Consider the following 12,669-nt stretch of genomic DNA (forward strand, 5'->3'; position numbering starts at 1 on the left):
AGTGAAAAAATTCTAGAGTGCATTTTTGATGAGAATTTTTATCCTAAAAAGTCTTAATGGTGGAACTTGGATGAGGTGTGTGGGCGTGTAATAGGGCGTGGTTTAGCACCACCTACCTACGGTTCTATTGGCCAGTATACACGCCCACTAGACCCTTGTTCGATCCGCCATTAGGATTTTAAATATGAATTAATTCTGTTAAAACAATAATTTAGATTTTTTTTACTATTTTTCCCTCCGTAGGTATTTCATAAAGAATCAATTTATGCAATAAAAATTTGTACGGCGAAAATTAATGTAAATTTTAACTAAACTGTTTTATTCCAACAAAATTCGACAATCAAATCAAAATTAGGCATCTCATAATTAAAATGTAACATATTCAGCAATTATTCATAAACCGTCGTTGATGGTGAACCGTAATATGAATATTCAAAATAATTTAATTATTATTACAATTTTTATTAAAGATACCATGCTAATAAGGTATAAATTTGTTGTTCTGTGGTAGTACACTTTTCAATGGAGATTAGGTTTCACCCAAGTGCACAGTTTCCATTAACCTTTCAAATACTTGGTAAATGTTTGTTCTACGTTTCCTACAAATTAAAAACATTCTTACTTATTTAACATTTGTTTTAGTTGAATTTTCACTCTAAATTGGATAAGTGGGTAAATCAAGCTAAGAAATTTAATCCGAAAAAGAAAAATCCAAAGCGTCTTGTGAGTTTTTTTTAAGTGTCTTTTGATAGTTGGCAACACTGACCTGTTACAAACCAAAACATTTTATAACCTACCGCAGTCAGTACCTAAACAGTCAGGATAGAGGACGCAAAAAGTTAATGTTGTTAACGACACATCATTATAATTCGCAAGTACAAGTTAAATAATTTTTGTTAACTATTTTTTATATCAAAGCAAGATACACTGTAAACTGTTTCTGCAAAATATAGGTTCCATAGTCTGTGAACATGACCTAGTCTATTGGTTGAAAAAATTATAACTGGTATCGGTAATAATCTTCCTTTTCTTTGGATTAATGAATCAGTCAAAAAAAAAAAAAAATGAACAAGACAACAAAAATTTAACATACTTGTATGCATTTTCAACCAAATACTTAAGTCTAACTTAGGATTCTTCTGTTACAGGTAAGTGACTCAAATTGAAAGAATGGCAAACTGTAAGTATTCTTAAAATTCAATTATTTTGTCCTAACATTGGAGTTCTATCTAATTTTCCGAATTCACTGTGCTTTTTAAACTTGAACTACTGTGGACCACTAAAGATTGAAATTTTAATTAAAGCATTTCCTCTATCAGTCAGAGAAGTGTTTGATCACTATTTATTCTAATTTATTGAAATTATCAAAGGAGTAAAACCTAATAGTGTCTATCGGAGCTACTCACCTCCTTTCTTTTATTTTTTTGACCATAAACACGTAACATTTATGTCATTTACACGATGAAGTCATTCTTTTACAACCATTCAATAAAACAATTATTTACTGAATGACTGCCTGTCCTCCAATTGTGGTAAATGAAAATCTACTCCCCATATATCTCTTAATTGAAGTAAACAGTTTTATTGACAGTTAATGAATTTGGTAATCTTTTGATTAAATGGCAGTTTAAGAACTAAATGAAGTATAACATTATAGCTTATTTACTACTTCAATTTTTCTCCTTCTTCACACAGGTAAATAAACTAAATTCAACACGATGAACTAATCTTCTTACCTAATTTGGAATCTGAGTTTCCATAAAGGAGTTAAATGTGCTTGTGGGCCCTTGGTGCCCCATCATAGAAAACACAGTCCTGTATCATTAAAAACGCCAGGACATAGCCAGAGAGGAGTTCAGCTAATTTTGTGTAAGCATAATGTGTGCATCTTCCAAGAAGATGGAACGGAGTTTCATTCTCCTGGCCTACACAGCAGTTCCATAGCAGACTCAGCATCAAGAGCCAATGCCCTGTAATTCTAGGGCTATAATCTTACACAGTTCTACTTCAAGAGGAAAATTCTGTCAAACAGGTAAATTGAACAGATCTTTCCAGAAAAATCTCAAGGTGTTAAAGCCCCATAAACTAATCTTAATTAGTGTTTATTGTAATGTAAGATGGACTCATAGTTTCCATTGGTACAATTATACATTATTACTGACAGTACTAAACGTGATTATGATTTTGGAATTAATAACCTAATAACTTAAGATATTAACCAAATAGCTACTTTGCAAAAAAAAAGTAGATCAGATCATGCAGATAACTATCTCCAAAATAGTCAATTTGCAAAATCCGTATTTTTGTTTATCAGAATTTATTTGATTCTTTCAATGACAGAATTTTGCCAAATGTAACTAGTCAGTAATAATCCGTGAGTGTAAATGCTTTATAGTGGTTTATTACAAATGAGAGATTTAATGACATAAATTTATTCGTGCAAAACACGAGACTATTGGCGTGTTGTGATGTCTTGGTAGATTGTCCGATATCGTACGGGAAGAGAGGTGTATTAGGAAAGGAATATTGAGGTTATTACGAATGGTCCGTTTTGATACACGAAATTTTGACGATTGGGTGTAGGATTTGAAAAAGCGTTTAGGATGATCATCACAAGATTAAAAGACAATGAAAATTCAGATGATATTGAACTCAGAAATGACTAGGATTAAGAGTGTTCCTGTAAAGGAATCAACTCCAATGTCCTGGGTATTACAATGGGAAGTCAACTTAATTAAAAGAAATAAAAAGGAAAACGTACAAACGCTGTAGTATAAGCCCTATAAACACACATATTCTTGTATTAAATGTTCTTGAAAATACTTTAACCTTTTATTACTTTAACCATGGCACTGCCATGGTTACTGGATTGTCCTAGAAAGAACTGTAGCACTATTATCAACTTCCATTTTGTAGTTAGCAAAAGTGTAGAAAGTCTAGTAAACGAAGGCCTAAAGAGAGGCAATAACTGCTGATTGCAATGCCACTTTCTTGTTGCCGAAGTCAATAATTAACAATTTCACCTGCTGATCGCATTATTCAGCAGTTTTCAGTTCTTAATTGCTTAGAATTTGGCATAATCACTATTTAACTACATTTACCTTATTTTTCTATAGTTAGAATGAAATTTATGTTTTGAAATAACATTATGCAAATTCATTAAACAAATAAAATACTCAAAAATTGAAGAGGAGCAAATTTCCCATTTATTTTTTCAGGAATTTAAGTTGTTTGGCTTACTACCTTTTGTTTTCATGAAAATGATTTAAATTCAAATAGAAATTAACACAAATTTAAATTCTTGTTTACATTTACAAGAATTGGAAAATTTAATTTGAATAATTGGAAATAAAATCATGTTTTTTTTTTAAATTTCAGATTGTAACGTATAAAAAAAAAAAAATCTGATGTACACTCACCCGACTTACTGTGAGAAGTTAACCTTTAACTAAATTTTTTTGTGACTTACAAATAATTGTTGACTTCAATACTAAACCTGGTCATTTTGAAAAGGTAACATTTACGAATCATTTCTGGCAAAACTATAAAAATCTATTCAAGTAAATGGCATTTTTGGTCTATCAAATTTTTTTAAAATTTAGGATTCTGGTTATAGTTATAGTTATGGTTATAGTTTGTAATTTACCTTTGTTTTGAGAATCCTCTGTTTTGATTCTCCATTATTTTTTAATGGCTTTCAGTCCTATAGGCTCATGGATATTGAGTAATATTTTGGATTCTATGCGATTATGTTCAAAATATATTCCAAAATGAAGTCAACTTAGGTATTGAAATCCCAACTTAAAGATTCTTTCTTAAAATTGGTTATCTTGTAGTGAGCGCTAACAATGATGTCGTTTAGCCCCCAGAGGAATCCGTAAATAGTACTAAGGCACATCGATAGTTAACAGCTATCGATGTCGACCACCTTCCTCTTTGGTGGGGCACAGGAGATAACCAGGGGAGGTTTTTTCAGAGAGGCTCTTGTTTTTTTTGATATTCATAAATACGTTAAGGTCGCAACCTGTGTTGTCAATTGTAATTTAGAGTTCATACTTAGTTTAGTTATTTCATGTGTTTAGCTTTGTATTTTATACTATAAAAACCTAGTTTAATAAATATTTTGTATATTTCAATGAGTTCGTTACCCAGTTACCACTCAATGCTCCAACAATCTCTTTTTACGTTCCCTCTTAGTCTTTTTTATTCTGTTTTATTTTTCTCATAACGCTATAATGATTTACTTTAAATCTGTTTGTAAAGAGCTTTCAAAGAATTCATTTCAGGGAAACATTTTAGTTTGAAAGGAGCTTGTTTTGAAGCATTCTATACCGTGAAAAGATGCTGCTATGTTTAAATGTCTCTCTTTTATTCCATCACATTATAACAATATTTATTTATAAATTTACAAATAAAATTGGTCGAGTGGAATTAGTGAACAGAAATGGGTAAGTCAAGTTGATGTTGCTAATTTAGGAATTATTTTTAGAGAACTCTAACTGAGATTTGAAAATTTGATATATATGTCGATATTTATTTATGTTGTTAACAAACTCGAATTTCCTGCGGATTGTAGGCTATGCGTGAAAGATAGTTATTTCTATATAGGCTAGAAAACAAATTCAAAAAAAAATTTGTAAAACTACAAAATTTTAATTGGCAATTTTCATCATCTGTAAAATTTTGGTTACAAATTTATTACTTATTTTTATTCAGTTGGTGGTAAGGCCATAATTCTCAATGAAATGGTACTTTAGTATAAAACCTCAACCACTTTCTCGCGCCCAGATATACATAAAGCTATCAGTTTTTATGAATGAGGTATAATAATGAACTTAACGTTCCAGGGCAAACTGATAGAAAAGAGTTATATTGTGGAGGAATTATGGGACAAAAGAATGGTCCAGTTTGAGATAAGAGTGTGAGACGGAGATAGACAAAAAAAAAAGGCAGCGTTACCATTTCTATTGTACAGTTGGAAGTGAAATGGCCGTTCAGATAAGGTTTTTCTTATTTCCCTCTAACACTTGGGGGCCTTTTTCCACTAAGTCGGACATCTAAGAAAAGTGGTCTCGGCTATAACTGTTACATGCTTTGTTATAGTTTAGAAAGTTTTCTCAACGAGTCAGGATTTCTCTTTTTTATTGCCTAGGTATTTATCTACACCTAATGTGCTACCGATTTCCACTGCGAAATTTGAAAAATTAAAAATCAATTCAGTAAATTAATTTTTTACATCTTTCTGGTTTCTACACTAACATTGGTTTTAAATCAGAAATCAGAGTTTTGGGGAGGCCTTCTTTTGGGGAGGCCTTCTTTTGGGGAGTCTAGCCTTGTTTTTACCTTCCCTCATTCTTCTTGTACTGAGGAAGTACCCCCCAGTCGTGATTAATCTGTGAAATTATTTCTTCTTTTTACCTGAAATGTGCTTTAAAGCTCTCTGATTTGTTTTTAGCGTGTAAAGCACAAAGTTGCAGAAAGCAAGCTCATAAGGGGCTTTCTGTTTTGAAACTATTGAAGCTTTCATTTCATCAATTGAAGACTATTTTAAAGGGACAGCTTAAAATTTCTCTGCAGCATAGATTACTACCAACTTACTACTTTATCGTGAAAATTTTAATCCATTTTTCTTTCTTATTAATCAACCGTTGAGGGGAAAATTATTCATATTGTTCAAAGTGAGAAAATAGATTGAATTTCTTGAACAATCACAATCGCCTGATATCGCTTACACTTATGGTATATGTATCTACAAAATTATAATTGTTAAACTAGGTGAATAATTTTTGTAAATTTCGTTACATTATACATATTCATTTTAATAGAATCATTGTTAACAATCTGTAAATATGTTCCACAGCCCTGAAGATGACCTAGTCCCTAGGTCGAAAACTCGGCAGAATAAATGTATCACGACTGAAATGGCAATTATTTTTTCATCCTATTGAAACTATGAAACAGTCACCAAAAATAACGAACAATAATTAGTAAAGGAGGAGATTGAGATAAGAAAAGAGAAAAAAAACGGTCGGTAGGATTTAAAATTAAGAGAACACATTGGCTGAAATAAGGTTTAATTTGGTTAAAAAGAGGTTTATTAATAGTAATTAGAGCAAGTTTAAATAGCGTAAAAATGTTTACATTTTGATTGATATTCCAATTAATTTGAGTAATGCTCACCATAAAATAATATCTTACCATAACAGAACAATCAGGTAAAGCATACATCAAAGAAGATACCGAAAATGTCAAGTTTTATAAGTCTAGTAAGTAATATCTGTAAGATTTTACTGTCCTGAATGTTTCATAATAACTGAAGTATTAGTTGAATGTATTGCTGAAAGGGTTGTAATATTTATTGACGTTAATAAAGAACAGAATATTAAATTTTATCAATAAATTTTAAGAGAGGCTGTAAAATTAATCAGTTGTTCTATATTGTTTAGGATCGCTTTCAACAATAAAGCGGTGAACGCAAAATCTTTCTTCCCCTAACAATGTCGGTAGCACTTGTTACTTATTGACTAAAAGCGGATCATTTTCAGTATAGGTAAATTAGAGTTCCCTTTATATCAAATTAAAGGAAGCAAGATGGGGAAAGGGATAGAAGAAGTAAGGAGGGTCCTGTACACCATCCAACTGGGGCCTTGTACTGTTCAGCTGCAGAATTTCTCTTTCAAGTCCCAACCACCACTCAACTTGACAAATTACCGAAGTTTCTTAATTAATTTAAACAATATCATTATTAGATTTAGAGAAAGAAGACCTTTCACTGCCTCAACTAATGTAATTAATAAAGGATCCATTGTAAAGAAGGCGACGCCCTCTACAATACGAGAGGCCATTCGGTTTCCTACAAGGGCCATTGTGGACATAATCTTTGTCATACACTAATATTCTTCTTCTTTTTTTTTATTTTGCTTGTAGTAATAAAGAATGAACGTTGGGCTGGCTTTGACAAGAGTCTGCAAGTTATGATCTTACTGAGAATCAAGAAGTTACTAGTTCAATCATAAATTAAACTGCTTGAATGAGCTGGCCTTCCAATAAATGTTGGCAATGGCAATGGCAATTAGAAGGTGAAAGATGAAGATCGGAATATGAAGGAGCTGAAATATGAAGCAGCAGAAAGAAACCTTTATTATAACCTGTCAGGCTAAAAGTGGTGTTTGGAATGATGGGTTCAAACATCTATTTCATTTACTCCAGGTGAATTACACAATTGCATCTCTTGCACTAAGAATGTATTGAATAATTCCCTATATATTTTCCAATTTTCTACTCTAATTCGATTGTTTTTCCCCGTTTGCTTTCCACAGTTAGTTAGTTTTTCTTTACACGTTCTAAATTAGTAAAAGTTTTTGTTGGGGAGGCCACTAAAAATTGGCTTCATTGTGCGCACCAAGTAGACATCCAGCGCAGTTAACTGGAGAGTTGGGCTTCATATGTTGACGGTGAAAATTTGGCTTTTATCTGGCTAATTGCCAAGGCTACTTCATCCTCCGTTTTTCTTCTTCCAAGCTCCTGTTGTGTTCAATGTTCTGTTGGGAAAATTCACACCCCTAGAAGTTCCGGAAAACAATAAATTTTTATTAAGCTGAATATTTTCCAGCTTTTCATTCTACCTAATTCTGATATCCCGGATTATCTATTTAGTGTGAATCATTTGTTATTGAATTAATTGATATTTTTATCAATTATATAGCCTATTATTTAGCACTGTATGTTTTTAAATGTTTAGTTAGTTCTTCATCGTTTTGGCAATTCTCTGCAGCGCTGCTAGTGCAAGGAAGAAAAAGACGACCACTTCTTCTTGCTCTGCAAAGGAATTAGTTAATATGTATCTAAGATTGTGCTCTGAATACTTCTTGGAAGTGTTCATATAAAGTTGTGTCTGTGGATTAGTGCAGTTGTTGCAGATCTTTATTTCCACTCCAGATTGATTTGTAAGGCGCCGATTTAACCGAGCCACATTTAAAGGTGGTACTGGGTTCGATTCCGGGTTTCATCCAATGGTTAATATGAGAATTTAATAGTGAAGTATCTCCACGACACCTAGTTGGTAGTTGGGAATGTTAAGTCTTTCTGTTTTACTTTATTTACTTTTTCTCTAATACTTTGCTTTTTCCTCTACTTGATTTGTGGAGAAACGTCTGCCTAGCCTACTGATGTGTCAGTCCTAACTAGTCATTCCGGTCTTCTAACTCAAGCCCGAACTGTATTTAGCGGTCGATCTCCTATCGCTCACGAGATAGTCCTCGAGTCAATAGCAAATTGGCCCTTACTGAATCCAAGACGTCCTAAACTGTTTTAGCACGCTGAATTAATTGTGATTATTAAATTTATTCCCTATTCATAACTTAACTTTAACTTATCAAATAGTTTTATTCACGATGAATTGTGTGTTCCATCGTGATTTTAGTGCCATAGTTTATAACCCTATAAATAAAAATTTGGAAAATCAAGTTTGTTACCGTCAAACAGGAGTTTACTTGTCAGTTTGCGTCAGGTTATTTTTTGCAGAAGTTTTTGATTGATTAGAGTTTCATTAGTTCATTCATTAAATTTATTACTCAAAAAACAAAAGAAAAAGTTTTTTAGCGTTTTATTTTTCAATTTCTCTTTCAATTCAACTTGAAAATAAGATTGATGATATAGATGTTATCGAAGATACAATATTTTATGAAAATAAAATCCCAAACTAGGGTAGGGATTAGCTCTCAGGGTATTGGATTACCACGCAGAAATCCCCGAGTTTGTATCCAGGGTTGCCTGCCAATAGATTTTCTCTTTCAGCAAGCCTCCTTTAATGTTTTGTGTGAAACCAGGTCAGGGAACACCAGAGAAATTAATCAGGGATTAATATTTCACTAGAAACGACTCCCAGGTCCAATGATGGGTGTTGACGCGTCTTAAAATAAAAATATATCTATGTGTATGATTCTTCTAAGTCTTATCTGTAAACGTAGGACTTACCATTTTTATTCGGCCACGTTAATACGATAGAAATAGTTGCGATATATCTTGCACTAATTGGGACAAAATATTCTTATCTGTAAGACATTTAAGGAGAGACTTCTGTCTGGATCGTGCCAAAAAAGCAGAAAATATTGCTTTCGAAGTTGCTGATTTTAAGTAATGAATCTAAGTATTATGAGAAAAAACAGATTCAGATGAATGGAAAAATAAAGAATAGCGAATAAACTTTCAAATAATAAAGGAAAATTCAAAATTATTTGTAAATATGTTAGAATGTAAGCATTAAGAAAAGGGTCTACTCATACAAAACCTAAACATTACAAGGTTTATGAGTTATTTGGAATTTTCAATGTGTAGTAAGTTGATCAGCTAGTTTATGCAATTTAGTAAACAGAGTTGTTCAGCTATGGTACTCCGTGAACCTGTAATTTGGCATTGTTGTCGGTGCCAACAAATTACACAGCTCTCTAATTAATGATTTTGCCCTTTACTTCAAAACCTCACTTATACTAAACGCTACTCTGTTCGCTTAATCCAATCTACTGTAGCTTTTCCTTTACTTAGTAAAACCACTTTTCATTCTTTTTGTTTTAAAGAGCAAACAGAATGATTTTTTTTTTTTCCTCCTGTGTTTTCTTCAAACAATCCTTATCATTCAAAGTTTGTAATGTAAATTTTTGGTGTGAATAATGTAATTCATAAACAGTGTTAACAGTAAAATATTTTATTCATATTATTGATTTACATGTTTTATAATATTTGAATAATAACACTTGATAAGACTTTCAAATGTTTACTAAAAATTATATGTCCGTTGTGAAACTGCAGAATATCCTCTTTCCGTCATTTACCATTTTGTGCGAGAAATGTGTTCATTAAAGTGGGACTTTTAATGGCCTAGCATTAACACTAACTTAGGATCAAGCGTAAATTCCAATAATTAACTATATATAAACTATTTCTTGTAACTTTAGCTAAACTGAATGACGAATAGAGTAAGGTCTTCTTGAAGAGAGCCTGTGAATGAATCCTCAGTGAGTGAATGCAATGCCTGAATGCGATTGAGTGTCCCGAGCGACCTTATATCCTCTGATCCTTGGGCAGCTTCCATTATTCTGGCCTTCCTGAAGCTTTAACCCTACTAAAAGAATTGGCTAAACTGGATGACGTGTAGAGTAAGGTCTTGAAGAGAGCCTTAGAATGAATCCTCAGTGAGTGAATGCAATGTCTGGATGCGATTGAGTGTCCTGAGTGGTGGTCTGGTGATCTTATATTCTCAGATTGGCAGCTTCTATTGTTCTGAGCCTATCTGGCTTTAGCCCTTTTAACCTTATACAGACACTTTTTCCAACTTTTGAATTTCTGAAACACTAAAAATTGAAAATTCGATTAATGACACTTCTGGACGAGAGGTACTCTCTAGATAACCATTCCAGTGTAGATTATAGTCTTATCGTCTATTAAGTCTTAATAATTAATACTAAGTATGTAATTATAATTCCAAATTAGAAAGAAAATGGTACCTTTAAAATGAACATATGTAATGTTGAAGACATCAAGAAGATTTAAAGGCTGAATTTAAAAGAAAGCCTGTGAATATTCCCAGCAGATTGTTTTTATTCATTGATGAATAGATACCCAAAATAGTTTTTAAAATATTGAGACAAATAAATGATTTTAGAGAGGTATGTAAACAGGCTATTTTACTTCCATTTTAAGTTATTACTTCGAGGTTTTTTCGTGTCAATGTTGTGGTGCCTGTATGGTTCCATCCGCTGCAAAAATAAAAAAAATTATTATGCCTGTAATACTAAAACAATAAATATAAATATCGAACCTGTCTTGCCTGGTTTTTGAAACCATCATCAGGGCACTGGGTTTCCCTTAAAATTTCTCCTTGCTAGCAAACCAGTTTTTCTACTCATTCATATCAAGTGAGGTGCCATTTTCTCTCTTCATTTCCTGTTATTTTCATTTTATTAAACTGGCCATGAATTGAAGAAAATGATTTATATATATTTTATGAATAAATTAACATTAATAATAGGGACATTAATTATTTAGGGCCCAAAACTTTGTAACGTACATCTATGGAAAGTGAACGCTGTGGTCTGCGTTACAATGAACCGGTAAGAGATATATGTATATATTTGTGTTGAAGAGGATGCTAGGTGCGGTATGTAAGGTGTTTGGTGTGTCTGTGTGTAGACGGAGGCGGCAGGTAGCACTGTGCTTTACAATGCCGCCCCATTTATCATCAGCAAAATGTCGCACTTATGAATGCGTACGACGACTAGCCATGCCAGGACCAGTTTACCTCGTTCGCACGTAACTTCCTCGTAAATTCATATATACATCAAGTTACATTCGCTTCTCTCTTACCCTTTCTGCTTCTTCAAGCTCTCTCCTCTTCGTCGGTTATACACATCACTTTTTCTTCTTCCACCTTTAAACTAAGTACTTACAACGCACTTGTAACATTCTCCATGTCCTGATTTACTACAGCTTTGTTTCTATTCCTCAAAAAACTACGTACGATTTATTCAGGTCCTTTTTGTTTGTAGTAAGTATTTACTTAACTTTGGAGTAATCCTTCATTGATAGGAATCAGGTGATTTTTCTTTTTTGATGTGCACATGACACCTAGAATTACTTTTTAAGGATTTCTCGTTGCAGTTCTGCTTTTTCACATTTGTGTCGCCCGCACAATAACATTTTGATTCGCTTCCAGAGTTCTTTGATGCGTGATTAAATTTTTGGCACTTGTAACAACGAAGCACTGAGATGTATATTCCTCATCACAAGGGCTTATATTCTACAATTTTTTTTTCTCTCTCAAGTTTCTTCTACTGGTATTTCGTTTTTTCCAAATATTATTTGCTGCTATCTCGTCTCCATCCCATACTACGTCAGAATTTGGTTCAGTTACAGTTCCAGAAGCATTTTCAAGATTAATTTCTCCTAGTATATTGAAAACACGTCGTGGGAAATGTTTTTGTACAATAGTAGCTAACATATCGCGACTCATTATTAATTTAATTACATATTTGTTCTATCATAACAACGCTTCACTTCCTCTTTAAACTTATTTTTCTTCACTTTTTTTTTTTTACCTTTATTACAGTCACCATATTTTGAAGAGCAGCAGAAAACTGTCTGCACAAACCGAAACAGGTTGTGTAATTACTTTTTTTTATATAACCCAAAGCGCGGATAGTGGCTACCTTAAAGGTAGTACTAATTCTTATGCTAAAAGAAGAAAAACTGGACAGTCTACGAAGCACATATAATAGAAAAGCCAATGGGTGAATACCAATAAAATAATGTTACTCACACAAGTATTGCAGTTTCAATGCACAGTAAATTTTTATTTGATTTCTTCAGGGGTGTTTTCAGGACCCAGCATTTCTAAAGGTTTCACATTTATTCTTCGAGCTTTTTAATTAAGAGTCACAATATAATGCCTTTTTAAAAACTATAACCTTCCAATTCCACTTCGATACAAGAAAGACACCACCATACGTTGTTTTTTCTAGCCGCTAGGGCGCTGTCTTTTCTCTACACACTTCTGTTGGGCGCTCCACACATTAATTTTACTTTCACCTATACTTTACTTGCTCCATTTTTAATAAAAGACAGACCAGCTCAGCATTGCCATTCATTATATTTTTAATAATTATTACTAATAGG

The 12,669-nt window shown here is 32.7% G+C and overlaps 1 protein-coding gene and 2 long non-coding RNA genes across 15 annotated transcripts in view; 2 read left to right on the forward strand and 1 right to left on the reverse strand.

The window, feature by feature from the left end:
- Positions 1 to 12,669, forward strand: part of LOC141456792 (furin-like protease 1) — a 749,499-nt gene that overhangs the window by 417,749 nt on the left and 319,081 nt on the right. The window lies entirely within an intron of this gene.
- LOC141456807 (uncharacterized) overlaps positions 1 to 12,669 on the forward strand; it is a 22,400-nt gene continuing 9,731 nt past the window's right edge. For 2 of the 7 annotated variants that reach the window (XR_012460040.1, XR_012460043.1), the window contains exons 1-4: positions 1 to 1,012; positions 1,149 to 1,180; positions 1,696 to 2,032; positions 3,379 to 7,209. This is a non-coding gene — a long non-coding RNA (uncharacterized lncRNA). The remainder of the gene's footprint in view (positions 1,013 to 1,148; positions 1,181 to 1,695; positions 2,033 to 3,378; positions 7,210 to 12,669) is intronic. The other 5 variants (XR_012460044.1, XR_012460045.1, XR_012460042.1 and 2 more) reach the window with 5 other exon arrangements.
- LOC141456808 (uncharacterized) lies at positions 10,292 to 12,468 on the reverse strand. Of its 3 annotated transcripts, none has more exons than XR_012460049.1 (4): positions 12,314 to 12,468; positions 10,826 to 10,941; positions 10,503 to 10,754; positions 10,292 to 10,349 (listed from the first exon to the last, which is right to left on the reverse strand). It is a non-coding gene; the product is annotated as an uncharacterized lncRNA (long non-coding RNA). The 3 variants fall into 3 exon arrangements; XR_012460048.1 differs by having other exon boundaries at positions 11,362 to 12,468; XR_012460047.1 differs by having other exon boundaries at positions 10,826 to 12,468.

The sequence above is a fragment of the Rhodnius prolixus genome, unplaced genomic scaffold, assembly GCF_049639745.1.
Source record: "Rhodnius prolixus isolate KJV_2025 unplaced genomic scaffold, Rpr scaffold_10, whole genome shotgun sequence".
NCBI lineage: Eukaryota > Metazoa > Arthropoda > Insecta > Hemiptera > Reduviidae > Rhodnius > Rhodnius prolixus.